The sequence below is a fragment of the Alexandromys fortis genome, unplaced genomic scaffold (genome assembly GCF_014885135.2).
Source record: "Alexandromys fortis isolate MF-2015 unplaced genomic scaffold, M_Fortis_MF-2015_v1.1 scaffold_14, whole genome shotgun sequence".
NCBI lineage: Eukaryota > Metazoa > Chordata > Mammalia > Rodentia > Cricetidae > Alexandromys > Alexandromys fortis.
This window is the reverse complement of record NW_026067910.1, coordinates 17,292,752-17,314,202: the sequence shown is the minus strand read 5'-3', so window position 1 is coordinate 17,314,202 and position 21,451 is coordinate 17,292,752. Positions and strand designations below refer to the sequence as shown.

At 45.1% G+C, this 21,451-nt stretch overlaps 1 protein-coding gene across 13 annotated transcripts in view; it reads right to left on the bottom strand.

The window, feature by feature from the left end:
- L3mbtl3 (L3MBTL histone methyl-lysine binding protein 3) overlaps positions 1-9,322 on the bottom strand; it is a 108,174-nt gene extending 98,852 nt beyond the window's left edge. For 4 of the 13 annotated variants that reach the window (XM_050138059.1, XM_050138064.1, XM_050138065.1 and 1 more), the window contains exons 1-2: positions 7,090-7,283; positions 5,401-5,477 (exon numbers count right to left, since the gene is read on the bottom strand). The gene's annotated coding sequence lies outside the window, so the exon portion shown is untranslated. Of the gene's footprint in view, positions 1-5,400; positions 5,478-7,089; positions 7,285-8,347; positions 8,465-9,205 lie in introns of those variants that run through there. The other 9 variants (XM_050138061.1, XM_050138070.1, XM_050138071.1 and 6 more) reach the window with 7 other exon arrangements.
- Positions 9,323-21,451: the final 12,129 nt, after the last annotated feature.

The following is a 21,451-nucleotide window of genomic DNA, read 5'->3' as shown; positions in this document are numbered from 1 at the left end:
TAATAAATAAATAAATAAATAATTTAAAAAAAAACAGAGGTAATAACACAAATGTTGGAGACTAGTGGAAGTGAAGGCACTGGCACTCTCTATCCATCTCTAGGTCAGCAGTCTAGGTCAGCAGCGTGGGTAACAGCACATCCAGAGATAGCCTGTGTACCTGTGACTTAATCTCCACCGCCCACTCACAATCATAGTCTGTATACTACCATATGTGTACAGCTTATCTCTCTAGATTACGAGCACACTGAGGCTAAAGACTGCCGCTCTGCAGCTCAGTAGACATAACATTCATTGATTCAGGGCTAAATGCTGATCACATGACTACCTCCCAATACTGATCTATGTAAAACAGATGCTCCACAAACGAGCTGAGTGAACACAAAACATTTATGGTACGTACGGGACAGAAGGATCTTAGAGAAGGCGTTTACCATATTACCTATAATGTGCACGCAACCCTTTTAACTTCCACCAAGGCTCCTAACTCCAACCACTTTTTTTTTTCATTTAATTACATGTATTTCTCTCCCACAGTGTATGTGCATGCATGTGTGTGCGAGTGCACGCACGTGTCTCTGCACTTACCTACAAGCACACATGCCGTGGCACTCCTACAGAAACCAGAGGAGTTAGTTCTCCTCCTTGACTAGATCAGACTCAGGCCACCTCACTTTGCAGCAGGGGCCTTTGCCCTTTATCCATCTCCATGGTCCCCAATCCACTTCTCTTTCCAACATCACCCAACTTCAGCCAAGGTACTTGGACATGCTCTTTTCCTTCCTCCAAACTACCTGATTCCTAATGGGGTGTCCTCAACCCCATATCAAGTTCATCCATCAGGGTGATGTGTTCCTGGTACCGCCTTCCTCCACCTGTTGCATAATAGCCATGAACAATCACTGACTCTCATCTACACGCACTACTGAGAAAATTTATCATTGTGAAAAGACAACGCCTGAGAATATCTCCACTGGATAATGAAGACTTCACAAATCATCCATCTGCCTACCTACCTACTTAGCTACCTATAAAGATAGATATAAAATAAGACTGTACAAAAAATATCACTTCCACAGATCCCTTCAACTTCAAGATCATATACATGTGAACACGGAAGTATTTTAAATACGGTATCTTAGGATTCTAAGGCAGATGAATCCATCCAACGGCAGCAAACAGGAGGAGTTGTAGAGCAGACCTTCGCCAGCTCACCTTGTGAACACACTGGTCAAAGAAACGGCATCACTTTGACCAGAAGCACAACTAAGGTGTTCCTCAGTCCTGATTAGAAAGTGGCTTACTCATTTCTGGAGACTAATTAACATGGCATGCATACTGTCTCTCATCTGTAACATCATTTGACATCATCAGTCAGCACGCAAGTTCACTGACTTCTATAACACCTTCTATGACATGAAGAGCATGTGTTCTCTTCATGGCCCAATGTGCACTTGCTACACTATTGCCATACACACACTAGAACAGCCCCAGCAGCTGTTGCAATCGGCAGAGTTCTCAGTTATCTCTCCTCCTGGGCTAAAGAGCTTGGGAGCTCCAAGGGAACAAAACCTCGCCTCTCAGATTTCAACACTGTTAAAAGTCAGTAGCAACTAGTTAAGAAACCAAAAACACTGCTTGAGGGAAGACTCCATGACCTATCTGTTACATACCACATGAAGCCATGGTTTAAGAAATGGACAAGTACATATTCTCTCCTTCACTACTGAGTGTTTAGAGCCCCAGGATATTGATGAAATAAAACGAATAAAACCAGAACATGTCAGGCTTTGCTTTGTCAGGTTCGGTATCATTAGGTTGAAGATAATAACAGAGTACTTCTCTCTCTCTCTCTTTTTCCATCTAGATTTTAGAGAGTTAGTGATAATGAACAACACAGTGACAAGGACGTCTTAAAAAACAGATGGGGGGAGTCTTATTTGAAATGTTCCTTCAAAGCAGACATTCTCAGGAATCCATCCCTGCTCTCCCCAATCATTCCCATTACTACCTCCCAGTCAGTCACCTGTCCTCTCCCGTCCTTTCCAGCAGAATCCCGCGATGCCACCAAAATGTTAATGACAGTGAAGAGACTCCCGTCCCACAGCGATCCAGCATGACAGTAAACAGATTCCCATCCCACAGCGATCCGTACTTCACCCTACCGTTCCCACCAGCAGGTATTACTTATAAACATTTCCTTCCTTAGCCCTTCTATTCATTTCGGACAAAGTTCAGGCTTTGTAACCAGCAGCATGATACAGTGCTGTTCCTCCACTCAACAACCGACATATTTTTTCATAAGAAATAAAAGACACCGGAGCTGGAGAACTGGCTCAGCAGTTAAGAGCACTTGTTGCTCTTGCAGATGACCTGAGTGGACCCATAGCACCCACTTTTGGTTCTAGGGGATCCAACACCTTCTTCTGATTTTGGGGTTCACCAAGCACAAACGTGGTACACATACATGCAGGCAAAGCACACATACATATAAAGTAATTAAAAAAAATATGTAAATCTGTTTTGTGTTTACTTGTTTTGGTTGATTGGGTTGTTTTTTTTTTTTTGTTTTTTGTTTTTGTTTGTTTTTGTTTTGTTTTTGAGTCAGGGCTTCTCTGTGTAGCCCTGGTTGTCCTGGAACTAGCCCTGTAGACCAGGCAGGCCTCAAACTTACAGAGATCCACCTGTCTCTGCCTCCTGAGTGCTGGGATAAAAGGCGTGCACGACCACTTCATGGCATAAACAAATGAATCTAAAGAAAAAACGTAAATAATAAGGAAAGACAGACAGACATAGCCAGGCATGATGGTACATGACTTAGATCCTAACTCTCCTGAGACAAATGTGGGAGGAGCTCTGTGAATTCCAAGTCAGTCCGGTCTACATAGAGAGTCAGAGCGACAAATCCAAGATACTGTCTCAAAAAAACAAAAATAAGAAAGAAAGGAAAGTGACGTAAAAGAAAGACGCTGCTAGAACCTTTTGACAGGTATATATGCTATCGTAGAATAAAGCCAGGGACTGAAACACCAGCTCCACACTAAAGAGCCTGACTCTTGGTCGTCACAAAGCCTGCTGACAGCGACAGGGTCAAATGACCACCACACACTTCAACACCTCTTTACAGGTCCTAAAACTTCCTTTTTGAGAGGGAGAGAGGAAGAGAGGGAGAGAAGGAGAGAGAGAGAGAGAGAGAGAGAGAGAGAGGCCAATGTTGACATTCCCATTTTCCAGAGGGGAAAATCCAGGGTGAAGGAGGCCCAGTAACTCATACAAGATGATATATTGGATTGCAGAGTTCAGCTTTCTGATTCCCATTGTAGCTTGCTATCCACAGCCACAGTGGCTGCTCAAATGAAGACTAATAAGCATTGTCTGTCAGCTCAGCACACAGGTACTGCACTGACTACTCCAGCAAGCTGGGGTTCTCCTCTCCCTGGAATTGTGCTCGTGTTTGCACAGCCTGGTGACTGTCCCTGTCCGCTGTCTCTGCAGGATCACCCACACATGCCCGAGGACTAGATCTATGAATTCTCTAACTGCACTAATTAAGTCAGTGCACAGCAGAAAATGACAATAAATCACTGTTTACAATCACTTTTATTCTGGCCACTATACAGTTTCACTTGTAATCCACGCCTGACCCACAGAGGATAATTAACTCTGCTTGTAAAAAGAAGGCTTGGGTCAGTGAGATGGCTCAGTGGGTAAAGGCATCGGTCACTCGGGTCTGACAACCTGAGTTCAATGCCCAGAGCCCATATAAAGATGGAAAGGAATAACCCCAATGATGTCCTCTGATTGCCACACATGTGATATGATGCACCCCCCCACACACAGAGGAATATTAATAATAATTAAATAAAATTTAAAAGTAAAGTTAACTTTCATGTCCTTTTGCTTCTGCCAAACAGGAATTGGCAAACTATTTTTTAAGAGATTTATTTATTAAGTATACAATGCTCTACTTGCAAGTATGCTTGCACACCAGAAGAGGGCACCAGATCTCATTACAGATGGTTGTGAGCCACCGTGTGGTTGCTGGGAATTGAACTCAGGACCCCTGGAAGAGCAGCCAAAATTCTTAACCTCTGAGCCATCTCGCCAGCCCAATTAGCAAATTCTTTAGAACTGAGACAGAGGAGGCAGTGGGAAAGGAGAAAGAAAGATTAAAGAGAAGAAGTCAGATATTCTAACCGAGCTGTGGCTTCCCCCATCAAATGGTTCAGATTCTAAAGGTAGATCCTGGATTATTTATTGGGGTTAAGCCAGCACTCTCCAAGATAAGCAAAGAGATCTTATTAGACAGAATCTAATCAAAACTATATATACCCATAGAAATGTTTTAAAAACTCACAAGTCTATGCTATATTCCTAAGACATGGTATCTGGCAGAAGTAAGGCCTTCTTGGATTTAATCCATAGGAGACACATAAATGTTAATTACATGTTAATTAATTAACTCCCCCTACAATGCCATAAATTTTGGCTACAAAATTGTAGCTCAGACCCCAAACACATTTAAAGTCACATTTAAAGTTCCCGTTTCTTTCCTACTACTGTATATTTAATTATTCTTATTTTTTTCCTATTGTATATTTATAAAGGTAGCCATTCACACCGCTTTGTTCTGGTTTTCTCACTTTCTTAATTCAAAAGGAAGAAATTGCTTTCAGTAGAAAAGAGGGCACTGCAATGTTAATTAAGAATCCAACAGCAGCCCGGCCTTGGTGGCACAGGCCTTTAATCACAGCACTCAGACCGAAGCAGGCCGATCTCTGTGAGAGGCCAGCCTGGTCAACAGGGAAGGTTCCAGAACAGCTAGGGCTACACAAAGAAACCCTGACTCGAAACACACCCTCCCACTCACCCTCCCCCCGACAAGAAAAAAAGAAAATAATCCAGTAAACGGGGTTGGGGATAGAGCTCACAAAAGAGACACCCACAAAAAACATGAAGAGGAAGACTTGAGTTCAGATCCTGATAACTCCCACAAAAACACCCTCAACTGTAACTTGAGCACTTAGGGAGGGTGGCAACCTAAGGAGCTCTGTAGCTCATTGGCTAGACAATTTAGCCAATCAGTGAGCCAGATTCAGCGAAAGCGATCAGGTTTCAGGAAGGAAAAAAAGGTGGTGAGCATTGCAAGAAGGCAAGTAACAACTCCAGTTGATCTCCCCGAGCACCCACAACAAACAAACACAGGCTAGCACAAACCTCATTTTCCCTCATCTTTCAAGGACTCTTGGTGTCTACTTGTTCACAGGTTCAAAGAACTTCCCACAAACTTAGGATCTTCCCCCTACTAAACCTGACACACGCTCTCCTTGATTTGCAAATGCAGTGTTCAGCATGCCTAGTATAAAAGAAAAGAAATTGATCGCAACACGTGACTCTTACCTCAAGGCGGTGGTAAAAGGCAGAACCGTCTGGCGGCCTTCACAACTGGTGTGCACCCCAAGACTTCTCCTAAGGATCTAGCATTGATTTTAAAAGAGGAAAAGAAAGAAAGAAAATAAAAAAAATCAAAGCCCTCTCCTTAAGCCTTCACATCTATAATCTCCAATTCAAACTCAACATGCATAGTTTCACACGACATCTCTCTGTGTATGAGAATAAAGTCGGCCAGTTCCACATGAGGCGAAATTAACTTTAATCGTTCACATCATCCCCATATTCTAAATTCACACAACGAAATTCCTCATTGTAAACAAGAGTAGCGCTGTCTAAGCACTAGGGACAGTACTGAGGCAGGAGGATAAAGGTTCAACACCAGCCTGGGCTATATAGGTCAGCCCATCGTAAGTGTGATGACGGGCGACAGTTACAAGGGTGGTTTGACACAATCTTCATTTCTCTGGTTTTCACCTTTAAAATTCAAGATCCTTTTCAGTATACACACTGGGAAATAGGTATGCAACTCATTTAAATAAATATATATATTAAAATCATAAATTATACAAAGTATCCCCGTAATAACTTTTTACTTAGTGAATCAAAATTATATTCTTACAACGAGAATATTTATTTTATAAGTAGATATGTAGGTTAGTGAATAACTTTTTAACCTGAAATTACATGGATCAGAGAACAAAATGACAGGCTCTTAGAAAAAAACAAATTTAAAGTTTGTTTTTTTCACTTTTTGCAGTTTTAAGCACGTTTTACTTTGATTGTTCCTTGACGTTCCAAATTAAGCTACCTGTCATGACTCAGAGTGGGGGGAGACAGTAAGCGATAAAACAAATTTCCTTATCTATGGTATGCCGATCTCAAATCTCAGAATAAAAGGATTTCTTTTTTAATGTAAGCAAGAAAGAGCGGAAATCACAGGGCCCGAAAACTCCCGCTTCATTGTTGTCTGATTTACAAACTTTCTATTTCTGATCGGCACCGTTCCCACATCTAGCTGCTAACTCGGGTCCTCTAATTACTTCCACGTCTAAACGGACTGCGTAGCTACAAGTAAAGGCCAAACTTTGCTCTCTGCCTCACGAACTTAGGATGAGTGTAACCACTAGAGGTCCCCCTCTGCCAGTTTTGCAGGCTCGCTATTTTGCTACACTTGAAACTTTCCGGAGAAATGCTCTCTACTCGAGTCAGTGTTTTTCTAAAAACTTGCGCAAAAATCCACGCGACCGAGGTAGCCAGTACAAAGCCTCCAGGGCTCCCCACACCAATAAAGACATCACAACCAAGCATCTACGAAAACCGAAATAAAAATTCAACACACACACACACACACACACACACACACACACACACACGGGTTTTTATTTCTCGTCTCAGTTTCCTTTAACTTAGAACAATTTTTTTAAATCTATTTTTGTTCCTGGGCACTTTGGGTGATCTCAAATGCATGTTTCTGGCGGTGGCCCCGAGATGGCAAAGGAGCTGGCCAAGGGATGCAGAAGGCGGGGGGAAGGGCCGTGCAAATGGCGCCCGAGGAAGTTGCATAAGGAAAGAGACTCCGTTTTTCGCCCCCCCCCCAAAAAAAAAGAGAGAAAAAGAAATCAACGGGGAAAAAGGAGGAAAAGGAAGCTGGGCGGTGGCTGCAGGACAGAGAAGGGAAACCAAAGCGACGTTTACCTTCGTGTCCCCGTGGAAGGGTGGGGCAAGAGCCTTGACCCACGCGACCCGGCAGTGCGGCTCGAACTCCCACCCCGGCTATCACGGAGCGCGGACGGACAGACAGACTCCTCTGCCTCGCGCGGGCGGGGCGCGGAGCAAGCCGCCCAGCCGGTCAACTTTCTCTCACGGTCGCGCGGTGGGCCGCGATCGGGGGTTCGGATCCCGCAACTCCCCCCCCCCTTTTTTTTTTTTTTTGTCTTTTTGTTTTTTTTTTTTTTTTTTCGCCACCCTCAGGAGGCGATTAAAGTTTTCCCTCCGCCAGCGCGCCCCTCGGCCCGCCGCTCTCTCAAGTTTGCCTCCTCCTCCGGTCGGCGGCTGGCGGGGCGCGCGGCGGATGCCTCCGCTCCTGCGCTTCCCGATCCCCACCCCCGCCGGCCTCTACTTCCCCCGCCCCGCCGCCACCGACGCCGCCGCCACCGCCGCCCCGCCGGGCCCAGGACGCGAGCGGGGACCAGACAGCAGCCCATGAGCGCAGAAGGGCGGGCGGGCGGGCGCACGCACGCGGCGCGAGGCGGACCCGGCTCGCCGGCCTCGGCCACCGCGGGCGACCGTAAACAAGTTGCAGGCAGCGCGGCCCCCCGTGGCAGCCCCGCCGCCTCGCCTCGCTTCTCCCACACGCCCGCCCGCCCGCCCTCCCGCACCGGCGGCGCTGCACCGACAAGAACGCGGCCGCGACGGCGCGGGTGCCCGGCCCGCGCCCTCCTCCCCGCGGGGACGCCAATGCCGGGCCCGCGCCGCCGGCCGCGCTCCCTTAAAAAGCACTTTCCTCTCTCGGGCAGGGGAAAAAAAAATCCAGTGGAGGCTTTATTTCTTTTTTTTTTTTTTTCCGTGCAACTTTCCCAAAATGGCGGAAATTGGAGGCGATCTCTAGGAAATTCTCCCACAGTCGGCGGCGGCGAGCGGGGGAGGTGGCGAGCGGGGAGAGCACACGCAAACTCTCGGCCGCCGGCCCCGCCGCGGCTCGGGTGTGCGTGCGTGTGAGGGTGCGTGTGCGCGGTGCGAGTCGCGGAGGCCTCTCGGCGCGCGCTCACACTCAACACACACACACCGACACACACACACACCAACACACACACACACACACCACACACACACACACACACACGGCCGCGCCGGCGAGACGCGCCTCTACCACATTCAACCAGTCCGTTCTCCGCAGCCGAGCCGGGAAGCAAAGTGGCCCGGCCTCTTTTCCCACTGCCTCGGTCTCCCGTACTTGGACTTCTCGCGCTCGCTCGCTCGCTCGCTCGCTCTCCCGGTGCGCGCCCGGCACAAAGGCCACACGGGCGGTTGGGGCCGCAGGGGCGGCGCGCCGGGGCTCGCGTCCTCCCGCCGCACCGAGTCTCCACCGTGATCGTCCCCACGGTCCCCTCCCGAAGCCGGCGCCCCCTGCCCCGGGCCGACCGCGCTCGGCGCCCCCCGGGGAGGCTGCGGCTCCGCCGCGGTGTCCCCCCCCCACCACACACACCCAGCGCCGCCCCGGACACGCAGCCCCGCGGCGCCGCACTCCCCCCCACCGCCGCCACCCCGCGCCCGGTGTCAAAAAAGCGACCAAAGTGACAAGCTCGGGGGGGCGCGGGGGAGGGGGCCCACACGCATCCCGCCGCCTGCGCGCCGGCGACGGCCCGACGCGGCCGCCTCGGCCCGCTCCCTTCCGCACGGCCCCCCACACCCTTCCCCGTGTGCGCGCAAAAGGAGGAAAAAAATACAAGTCTCTCCTCCCCCCATTTTTTCCTTTCTCTTTTCTCTCTCTTTTGTTCCTCTTTCGCACTCGCACTCACTACTTCGGAGTGAGATGCCCACAGACTCCCCCACCAGCCGCTTCCGAGTCACTTGCCCACTTTTTTCCCCGGGATTAAGTTTTCTTCTCTTTCCCAGAGGCGCAGAGAAGTGGGGGAGAAACCCCTTCTCTCCTTCCCCTCCCCTGATCGCTTTCCCAAGACGAGGGTGCGCTTCCTTCCCTCTCTAGCTCTCGGAACTTTCATCCTCACCCAGAAAAAAAATCAATGAATGGCTTTGGCACGGGCCGAGCTGCGGATTAATTAGAGATTAGATCCGATCAGCCGCTTCTTACCCCCAAATTTTCTCTTTTTTTTTCTCCGTCTCACGAGTAGTCCTGACAAATGGTCCAGGGCTGCGGGCGCAGTGCGCATGTGCGCGTAGAGTCAGGGCTGGGGAGAGGGGAAACTGCGCTGGTGCCGGTGCCGCCGCCGCCGCCGCTGCCGCCGCCGGGGAGGCTCGCGCTGGCTTCCCTGTTACTGCTGCTGCGCCTTCGCCGCTGGAAAGCAGCAATTGAGCGGCTCGGCCGAGGCGGCCGCCCGCAGACACTGGTTCAGGTGCATCCCTTCGCGATCCTTGGCGCTGCTGCTTCCGAGCTGGGTCGGAGAACGGCCCGAACAAATGGGAAAGACTGAGAAGGTTATAGATTTCTTTGTCTGCTTTTGCACTTTACTTTTTTTCCTAAGGCAATTCTCAGAGCAGCGAATCCACCATGTGCTGACTAAATGTGTGCGTTCAGCCATTAAAGAGTGGGCCCTGGTCTCATCCCAATTGCTACCCAGGGGCTGAATACATGCCACAGGTCAAGAAAAATACGAAATAAAGTTCTAAGCTTGCAACGGAGTTTAATTTGCCCTTTTCGAGACTGGAAGAATGCATAATCAAGTCTGAAACTTGCGCGTTCGTTCCGCATCCTAAATGGGATTTCTATTGACAGCTTCAGCGGGTTAGGCCTCTGTTCTAAGGGACGCTGGGAGTTCTACCTCAACTTAGAAATCCCTGGTAAAGTGCCTAGGCAATAAGACAGGACCGCCCGCTTAATGTTCTCAGGCAAGATGGCTGAGCTCTCCTAAATAGCAAACCCTGCCTTTGTCAGCGCGTCAAATCTGGATCCAGCTAGTATTGTATTTCGATATTGACAGTTTTCTGCTTACCGACTGCAAGCTGGCTTTGGGGGAGTTTACGGTTCTTCTTTTCTACGAGGTTCGGGGGCAGACAAAACAATTCGAAGTCATTAAAGTTGCAATACATATGTAGATGCCAACAGGAGAGTTTCCTGTGAGGGGAAAGGGGGAAAATGCAGCAACTTGTGATTTCGGAGACTGTGAGGCAAGCCTAGCACTTCTCTGAGGGGAAAGGAGAAGCAGTGGGGAAGTAAAGGAAAGCTCCGCCCCCAGCGTGTTCTGTTTGCTTTGCATCTAATGAAGGGTACAGGGGCCTTTCTCTGCTATTGTTACCCGAGGCCTAGAACTTAAATATATCACAGATGCAAATTCCATATTAAAAAGCCTTCCCCTAAAAAGTAAGATTATTCTTGATTGATTGAATTTTTTTTTCACTGAAGGAATGTTCCTTGAACTAGCTTCAGAAAATAAACTCTTAAATTCTTTCCTCAGGCCCGTGAAATTGCCCTAGAGAAACAAATCACCACCCATTTCTTCTGGTACTGTAGAGACCAGCTCTACAATTCCCAAATCGAGGTACATAGCTTGACATGTGCTTTGGGACACAGGTGCTAACTAACCCTGCAGAGTTTAAATGGGTTTGTATAAGAAGCTTCATGTGTTGCGCACACGGTTGCTGGTTCAGGCATGTGCAGCAGGGACCGTCTGGTTAGTGAGAGCTATTGATTACCTCAGACCACCACCTGAGGACTGATTTTACTCGTTAAGTTCAACCTGCTGCAAGGACAGCTTCATTAGCAGACAGGAATTTCAGCTTCTCCCCTTTTCTTCCCAACTCTTGAATAACCGAGTGAAATGGCCAAAGGCAGACTACAAGAGAAAGAAGGGCCAAGAGTTTTGTGATAACCTAAGACCTTGCCCCCAAGAAAATCAAATTTCCAATTCCCTTTTCTAAAACTCCATCCATCTTAAAGTCATTCTCTAAAAAAAAAAAAAAAAAAAAATTAGGTGATATTTCTATTTGGTGTGTGTGTGTGTGTGTGTGTGTGTGTGTGTGTGTGCTCAATGGCATTTATTCAATGGTCTTTTTTTAAACTGGGTTTTTGGGTTTGGTTTGGTTTGGTTTTGGTTTAAAGTCTTCTACTGCAACCCAGGTTGGCCTAGATTCACAGCAATTATTTAACTCAGCTTCCTAAAGGCTGGGTTAGTAGATGTTTGCTGCCATGACTGCCCACCCTTCTTCCAAGGTGCCTCAGATGAAAAGATGCCCAAAAGTAACATTATATGCAACTTTATTAAGTAATAAACCATGGTAGCAGGAACAATGGCAGTGCACCCTTAGCAATAAGGAACGATGTACATCCAGGATGTATGATGGCCCATTATCTTAGAAGGAGTCTATGAAGGGCAACCAATCAGAGAAGCCTATTACAGTCAAGGGTTTAGAGAGTATGCCTTATTTGGAAACCTGCCCTGGTGAGGGTTGGCTAACAGAAATGGGGATGGATTGAAGTTGGATTCAATACATTGTATCTCTGCTCCCAAAGTCACTGTGGAAACTTTGTCTCAAGTTGTTTTAGCCCTACTTAGTGGAGATACTGAAGATAATGAAGACGTGTCAGAATAAGGACTTTAAAATCTGTCCTCCCCCTACCCACCCCCCCAAAAAAAACCTGGAACCACACCATCACAGACAAGCAGAGATGCCATTAGAACCTAGATAACAGTTTTAGTCTTCATGTAAATTGGTACCGTCATCAGTACATTGGACTACTTTTCCCCAGAAAAGCAATATGCTAATAGAAGCTTCCTTGCCCTGCCTTCCACCCTCTACTAATCATTCACTGGCCAGTTGGCGAGCACTTTTTGCTTCTGGCCAGCATCACTTAATCTCCTCCTGCTCTACCTCTTGTTTATCTGACTCTGCCTCATCCCAGAACATGAAAATACCAAACTCACTTTTCAGATATAGGCCTACCTCTCCCCTGATGTCCAAACAAGGGGATTACCTCAGTTCCTTACTTTTCTATGTGTTTTAAATAACAAGTATCCATTCATACCCCCTACACACACATACAATGTCCATGCCTAGATATGCTGAAGCCAAAGTAATTTTCTATGGAAAATATTTTAACCAAATTATGGCGTTCACTCTTCAACAACATCTCGAGACTTCTCAAGAGTTCCCAAGTGGCAGTCATTCAAAACCTCTGCCTTACATTCTGTAACGGATAGTGCACAACTTTCAAGTTAGAAACTTTCACTTCCTGTCCCCAACACTAAGCAGGTCCTGCCCTTTAGGACACAGGCCTGTGATGGATGGTTTCCTCCATGAGCCAGTGCCCTTACCCTTAGTTTAAAGATGCCCAAGGACGAATTCCAGAAGGTCTGCATTCTGTCCCACGGGAGCCACCCCCACTAGGACCCACTGAGCAGGCCCATTCACATTTTGGGGCCTCCATTCTCTCCTTAGTTTAACAGTGCAAACAGGCTGACTGATTTCTCTTTAAAAACCCATGTGCCTCTGCCCCTCCTAATGTAACAGGCGCTGGCCACATTTTAGTACAAATGATATAGAACCCAGGAAGTAATCTGAGTCAGGAGTGAGGGGTCATCCACCTTCCAGGTAGCAGAATGTTGTCAAGGGAGAGCTCGCTCCCTGGGCTTAAGCTTGTACTAATGAGATAGAGGGCACGGATTCCATTTCCCTAAGGCCGGTTAGATTTGATCGGCTTTATTAGTCGCAGACTGCTTAACTCAGAACCTCCGGTTGCAGTGTGTGTGATTGGCCATCAGTCTTATGGTAAAGATGACTATTTCTAGAAAAACTGTTTAAGTGAACAATACTAAAAATTGTGCATTTTATTGAATTGTCTTACTTTTAAATAAACATTGAGTGATCGGGTGATTGCTGTGTTTTGTTTGCCTAGGAAATTGTGTATTCCATGTTATCCCAAGGATGTAAATTTGGTCTCACCCACATTCTTATTATTGGTTTTTTTTTTTTTTTTTTTTTTGGTTTTTCGAGACAGGGTTTCTCCATAGCTTTGGGGCCTGTTCTGGAACTAGCTTTTGTAGACCAGGCTGGTCTCAAACGCACAGAGATCTACCTGCCTCTGCCTCCCAAGTGCTGGGATCAAAGGCGTGTGCCACCAGCACCCAGCCTATTACTGATACTTTTAAGAGCTCAGTTAGAGCTTCTTCTGAATTAGGACTGCTTAAACTTTTCCTACTTGTATCTTATCCTTGCTCCAATTTTTCATAGGAATTTGGATCTATGAGTATATAAAATAGGTACATAAATCAAGCACTTATTTATAATAAATTAAGAAAAAATTTTGTTTTAAAACAATTCTTTGATATTATAGCCATACCATTTATAAAGATAAAAGCAAATTTGCATACTAATGTAATGAATAGTTTTGTTTATCGATCAGAACATTAAGAATTAAATCTCATCTGAATATTTAATATTGCAGGATGTAGAGCATCTTCATGACTTTCCAGAGTTTATTGACATTTAAATTTTATAAGCATCAATGCTGAGAATGCAACTCACACAAATACGTACTACAAAATGGCGGAAATATGTTTAGAGCCATTTCAGAGATTCTTGAAAATGTTTTCCTAATTCTAAGTAAAAATTCATTTGATAATTTATTTTATGAAACTCAAGACAGCAATGCAAGTGGTAATTTTAAAAATTAAACATTTAAACAAAATATAATACAAAGATATACTTGATAAATACTTTGATATTTATGTGATGAGGGACAATAGTAAAATATGAAAACTCTTTGTTTTCTGTAATTATAGCTTTGTGCTAAGAGCAAAAAGCTTTGTATGCACAATCAAAACACTGTAGGTCACAGCCTGCAACAGCATCCAATCTAAGCCTTGGTGTTTTAGGTGACCTTTTCTGACATTCCATGGTGCAGCTGTGCACTCGCTGCAATGTGCACTTGCTGTGTGTTAGAACCAAGGCTGCAGTAAAGTCACGAAACCTCACGGGCAGGCACTTCCAGATATGGCTTAGATGTATGCCCTGAATGTTTGATTTTGAATTAATCTCGGGTTGTTAGATGATCAAGAACGGTGTGCCATTAGCAATTGTTTTGTGTACGTGACCTCCTCATTCAGGAGTAACCCAGAGTAGAGATGCGATCCACATCTTGAGAGGGGTTCTACATAACACTAAAGGGCTCTTCCAAGTACTTTAATTCCAATTCTGATTCTCATTCTTGTGACACATCTGTATACGTTATTAGCACAAAGCTTGTGATAGTGAAATGTAATTGATAATTTCAAGAACGTGCTAAATGTTCCCAGCACTTGGGTCACACCTAGGCCTGAGGATCAAGAGGTCAATTAGGACCCATCTGGACTGCCTAGGAGACTGGCTGAAAACTAACAAGCCAAAGTCAAGTATCTTAGCGGTCGAGCCCTCTCGCCTGCCACACAAAGGATCCATCCGATCCCCAGCACTGCTAAAAATAAAAACACTAAATAAGTAAAACAGGAAAGAAAATTTAAAAAGGAGATCTAAATCTCAAAGCCTCGGAACTGAGGATAATTAATGAGAACAAACCAGATTTCAGAATATATCGGTAGCAGTTGTCCCTAGTTATTCTCTTAGCAATTCCCTTTTTTTTTACCCAAGCTTCCTGGCCACAGGTGGTTGGATCAGGACTTAACAATTTTATGGAATAATCCAGGAAAAAGGCCTCAATATTTGGTTGTAATGAAAATGGTAAAGACATTGCCCATGGTTTATTATATTTATCAGCTATTAGAAAAAGATAATTATATATTATATTGAAAATTCTAATTAGTCTTTAAAGTAAAAACTTGGAGTCAAACATTAGGGGGTGAAAGTTGAAAAATTAGAGAAGCAGAGCGGCCAACCACTAGATCTTACCTCTATGAAATCCTCAGACCGAACGGGGTATCCTGTGTTTCTATAAGTACTCAGACTAAATCCCGAGAGCTCCTGTCTCCTCCCATCTTATATTCCTCTCTCTACCCAGTCATATCCCTTCCTGTCTCCACCTCCCTAGTGCTGCAATCAAAGGTGTGTGATTCCCAAGTGCTGGAATCAAAGATGTGAGCTCGGTTTCTCTTTTAGACTGGTTCCATCTCATGTAGGGGTGGGGGAGGGGGGCTGGAACTCACAGAGTTCCATATGCTTCTGCCTCCTGAGTGCTGGGATTAAAGGTGTGCGCCACCACTGCCTGACCTCTATGGCTAGCTAGTGGCTTAGCTCTGCACTCTGATCTTCAGACAAGCTTTATTTGTTAGATTACAAACAAAATATCAACACAATATATATATATATATATACATACATACATACATGTTTTGGATACAAAATGTCTCTGGAAGGCTGGTGTGTTGAAGACTTGGTCTCCAATGCAATTGCAGAGTAAGGGATTTGGGGAAGGGACTAGATCAGGAGGCTTCTCTTTGACCTGATCAGTGATTTAATCCTTCACTGGATTCATAGTTGAATGGACCACAGGTAGTGAAGGGAACCATGGAATACAGTCTTGACTAGCATAAGCAGGTTAGTAGAAGATATCTTTAAAGGGCGTATCTTGTACCTGGCCCTTCCCCTGCTCTGTTTCTGAGACCTGCCTATACTGAAGGGACCAGCCTAATCTTCCACTACCCAGCTCTACCTCATTTCAGACCCAGAGCAATAATCTCAGCCCAGAAAAAAAAAAATACTGAACCCTCAGAAACTGTGAGCCTGGACAAAACTCTTCTGGTCCGAATTGTTGTCTCTGGTATTTTTGTTACAAATAAAATACAAACACAAGTAATACAGTAATTCTAATATGTTTATCAAAGTGGGATGATTGAGTGAAGGTAACTCTGTTACTTCAGACACTTTATTTACTCATGCTCTCCTCTGTCTAGCTGAAATAGTGTATCCTTTGGCCCATATCTGCACATTCTCAGATACTCCGCCCTCTGATGATCACCATTTCTGCACAGCTTCTGTGTCAGGATTCTGCTAAAAGAACCTTTGATGGTTATCATTCTGGGCCGAGTGGATTTCACCTCTGGGTCCTGATACTGTCTCAAATGAAATAAGCTCCCAGTTTTTCAAGATGAATTTCTCCTCTATGTGTTCATGTCAGCTTTTCGCTTATCGGTGGGTGGACACGAGTTGATTCCACAGGTCTACTATTATAAATAGTGCTACAATAAGCACAAGAGCGAGTGCAAAAATCTTCGCACACCATCTTCAAGTCTTCGGGTATATACTGAGATGTGGTATGGGTAGAATACGAATGGCTGTAGTGTCAGTGGTTTTTAGCACCTCCATGCTCTTTTCTGTAATGACGTCACAGGGCGACATCCTCCTGGTGTGCTCCCTGTTCTGGCCCACACTTCTCTTTCCCTTTTCCATAATGGTCTTCCTAACATGGGTGTGGTAACAGCCAGTTTTGTCCCCCAAATGACGAATGGTTGAATATTTGTCTCGTATCTGTTGGCTATTTGTATGTCTTTGTTTGAGACATACTTCGTCAGGCTTCTGTCTGTTCCTGTGGTGTGCCTGTCATTCAGAAGTGAGAGCCCAGTAACGTGAGCCAAGACAAAGTCTTCGTAACTCCTGGTGAGTGTGCAATAAATGCTGATTAAGCAAGGGAAAGAAATGCTATGATGCATATCATCATAGCACCCTCCCGGCTGTTCCTTTCTTACTGGTCGCCAGGCCATAGATATCTTGCCAAAGGGGTATTCATGGGCAGGAGCTTCCGGAAAGTTGCCTAAAAGGCACATAAACAGAGTGATGATGGAATCTGTAGGCCCTATTTCAAAGGAGCCTGCTGTTCGAAATCTAGTATCTTTATTTAGCATTTGTATTACGCTTTACACTCTCCGTCCTGTTCTCATCTTTAACTAAATATTTGTTTAAAGCGGTCCCACATTATCTTTCATAAGAGAGATAACTGAGGCAAGGTTCCAGTAGCTAATACCTATATTTGGTATTACAAAATGCTGACTTTATCACATAACCGCAGTAAATCTCTCTCTCTCATTGTGTGTGTGAGTGTGTGGTCTCTCTCCGTGTGTGTGTGTGTGTGTGTGTGTGTGTGTGTGTGTGTGTGTGTGAACACTATCCTGTGTAGAAGGCTGAATGGGATGTCACTGTGGGAGAAGTAATCTGTTACTTTCCATTATACTACCTGTCTCACACTTGGTTCTATTTCAGAAGTTGGGAACAATAGGAAGGTTTTATGCTGAGGGTTTTCAACCGGCTTAACATCTTCAAAGAACGTAATTTTGAAATTTCGTCTTAGACTGTTTCACCATAGCTCAGTAATTTCTCAATATTTTCCTATCACAAGCTGTTCAGGAAAGTAGTTCTTAGGGCTTGGGGGATGGCTGAGCGGGTAAAGCTCGAGAATGTAAGCTCTATCCCCAGCAAACATGTAAAAAGCTGGGCGCGGTGGTGCATGCTTGCAAGCCCAGCACTGGGGAGGCAGAGACAAGCATGTCTCAGGGGCTTGCTGGCCAGCCAGCCAGCCTAGACTGATTGTGGAGTGTCAGATGAGGGAGACCCTGTCACAGCCTCAGGAAAGATCAAGGTGGATAGCACCTGGGGAACAGAGGAGGCCTAGGTTTTTCCTTTTTTTTTTCTACATGTCTTCACACACATGTACTCCCACACAAGTGATTATACATACACACATCACAACCCCCCAACATACACAAGGTAAGCTCTTTCTAGTGTTTTTACGTAGGAATGGGGGAGTTAGCTGTAAGTAAGCCCCTGGAATCTCTTAGCAGTAAAAATTAAAATTGATAAAACTCAGCCTTCCACTGATGAAATCAGCAAAGACTGGTGTAGTGTAAGGTTCTGTACACACCCTCAGGGCATTTGGGAAATACCCAAGCCTGATCATAGACAACGCTGGAGTTTCAGGAAGTGGATGCCCATTGCTCTGAAAGAGATACTGGCTTTTGCTCACTGTCTTTAGATACTGACATGTTATTAATTGCAGAGGAGCTGTCAGGAAAGCTGGGAGACTTACCCAGTGGCCCTAGCAGGATTTATTGCTCCAAACCAGCCTTTATCTGAGGATCTCCTCACTCACTAGGTTCTCTCTCCCTCTCTCTCTCTCTCTCTCTCTCTCTCTCTCTCTCTCTCTCTCTCTCATCAAATACCTCTAACATTTCTCTTTAACTTCCAAACTTTTATCTCCAGAGAAACAAGATCCATATATCGTACCCATGTTTTGCCTTTAAATGTGTTCTTGATTATGCCCTCTGTCAGAGTAGGATTAGGTCAACTTGACATAGCATCATTTTGGAAGGGAACCTCAATTAGGAAAATACTCCCCACAGATTGGCCCATGGGCAAGACTGTAGTGCACTTTCTTCATTGGTTAATATGAGAGGGCCCAGCTCACTGTGGGCGGTGCCCCCCCTAGGCTGGTGGACTGGTGTGCTATAAGAAATCAGGCTGAGCAAGCTATGAGGAATAAACCAGTATGCAGCATTTCTCCATGGCTTCTGCATCAGCTCCTGTCTCCTAATTCCTGCCTCAGATTCCTAACTTCCTTCAGTAATTGGTTGCAACCTGAGAATTACAAGATGAAATAAATCCTTTCCTGACCAAGTTGCTTTTGGTCATGGTGTTTATCACAGCAGTAAAAACTCTAAGACACCCTCTCCCTAACCAATGAATTGTCATCATCCTCTCAAAATTTCCAGACTATCCTTCTAGAACTTTCTTCATAGCCAAAGGCCATTTTTCTTCTTCCAAATCTTAGCCAGACAGAAAAAAAAATCTTTCCTCATTTCTCCGTAATCTCTCCCTTTTCATTGCTTTCTTTACTTCCAAACTCCCAACACTCTTTTTCTGTTGTTGTTTTTGTTAGTTGTTTTACTATTTCGCCTGCATGTATATACATGCAGAGCTGGAGTTACAAATGGCTCTAAGTCACGCCATGATGGTGCTTATTCTATGCAGGAGCAACAAGTGCTTTAAAAAACCAAGCCACCTCTTCTGCCTCCCAGTATTTGTTTGTTTGTTATTTGTTATTTGTAGGTCAGAGGACAACTTTGTGGGGTTTTCTTTCTTAGTTCACCTTTATGTGGGCTCGGGGGATCGAATCTTGGTCGTCACGCTTGCATGGCAGGTACCTTAACCTACTGAGCCATCTCACTGCGCCACCCCTAGTATTCCTGAGCAAGTGCCTCACATTTACTTTCTTTATGTCCCTACTTCCGAGTCCTTGTTCAAACCAGGGACACTTCTGTGTACACTTCCCTCTGTGAAAAATCCCCAGCAGCAACATCCTATACATGAAATCTACTGGCCACCATCTTCGTCCTGATGTGGGATTCCCCTCAGTATGCTGTGACTATTATTGGTTAACAAAAAAAAACTGCTTTGGGCTCATAGCAGAGTTATAGGGGAACAGAGCTAGGTGGAGAAAACTAAAGGGAATGCTGGGAGAAAGGAGGCAGAGTCAGAGAGATGCCATGGAGCTTTCACTGGAGACAGAGGCACTGAAACTTTGCTGGTAGGCCACGACTTTGTGGTGATGCGCAAATTAATAGAAATAGGTTAAATTAAGATGTAAAAGCTAGCCAATAAGAAGCTAGACCTAATAGACCATGCAGTGATTTAATTAATATGGTTTCTGTGTGATTATTTTGGGGCTGAGTAGCTGGAAACCAAACAAGCGACCTTCTTCAACATCCTCCTCCATAAGATCTTGGAATTATTGGGCAGGACTAACTAATCCAGTTTATTCCTGGCTTTTCATGCAGCTTCTCTGACAATTTGCTGTTCTACTCTTTCTCTTTCAGGCCCAGCCCCTATCTCCCTTCTCATCTGATGAATCTGTAGTCAGTGTTTAAATTTGCTTTCTGAGTGGATTGAAGATTTTTCCCAAGGAGTCTTAAAGAATTATTGCTGAGTATGTCTGTGAATGTGTTTTCAGAGGAAAAGCATTACAAGTTAGAGAACTCACACGTTATCTATACCAGGCAACCCTAGTGCAATATTGTAAAGTACCATCAATCATCTGGGAACCCAGAGAGAACAGAAAGATTCCTCTCTATCTCTGTCCTGGATATGGGATGCATGAGTCTTTTCTTGCTCTTCAACAATAGAAGTACAGGATTTTTGATCTTTGCACTCCAAAACGTACACCATCAGCTTTCCACACCATCTTGGGCCATGCTACACTAATGACCTTTCTGGTACTGAGGTATTTTTCTCATACTGAGCTACATTCTATTGGCCTTTTTTAAATCAAACTTCTTCGTAGTCATGTGAGCCCATTTTCTAATAAACCTTCCTTCTCTATCTACCTATCCATCCATCCTCTACGTATTGGCTGTCTCTCCTTCCTGTTGGTGCTGTCCCTCTGAAGAGCTCTGCACTAGTTCCATTGTGCTTCTGAAGCCAAGTTCTGACCTCTTGTAATTACTCTGTAGTAATTCATATTGATTGACAATCTGACTGAGTCTAGATTCACCTTGGAAATAAATCTCTGGGTTTCCCTAAGAAAGTTTGTCGACCTGGTTAATTAAGATCGGAAGAGCCACTATAAATGTGGGCAGCACCATTGCATGAGCTAGTATCCTGGAGAAATTGAGCTAGACCCCAGCATTCCTTGCTCTCTGCTTCCTGATTATAGATTCAGTGTGACCAGCTGATTCATATTCGTGTCACCCAGATATTTCTGCCACAATGGACTGTATTCCCGCAAACTGTGAGCTGAAGTAAACCCATCTTTCCTTTTAAAATACTTTTAAAATTTATTTATTTGTTTATCATTTTAGGTATATATGATGGTGGCATGTACCACAATGTGTGTATGGGGGCAGGTATGGAGGCTCCAAAATGAGCCTATTTTCACGTAGATCAAATAGAGTTGGAACTTAACTCTATTCCTTCAAGGTTATTCTGTTTCTACCTCAAACAAAGGTCCCGCCTAGATTTAGGTCAGAGAGTTCTGTTCTCTCAAGGTTATTGTTGATGTGGGAGTGTCATATATCAATCTGTTGATTTCATTGGCTGAGCAATAAAAGAAACTGCTTGGCTGGCCCTGATAGGTTAGGACATAGATGTGAGGAGTAAACAGAATAGAATGCTGGGTGGAAGAGGAAGTGAGGTCAGACTCTGCGCTGCTTCCAGAGGGACTGGACAGCCGCCATGCTCTGCTCTCCCAGGCAGCTGCAACCCATGATGGACTTAGGCTAGAATCTTCCCGGTAAGCGCACCTTGGGGTGCTTACACACATCATTAAAAATGGGCTAGTCCAGGTGCGAGAATTAGCCTGTAAGGGCTAGAGTTCATGGGCCAAACAGTTCTTTTTTTTTTTTTTTAACAAAGAAAAAAGACTTTATTGCATCACTAATTTTCCTTTAATTTAAAGGTCAAGTCA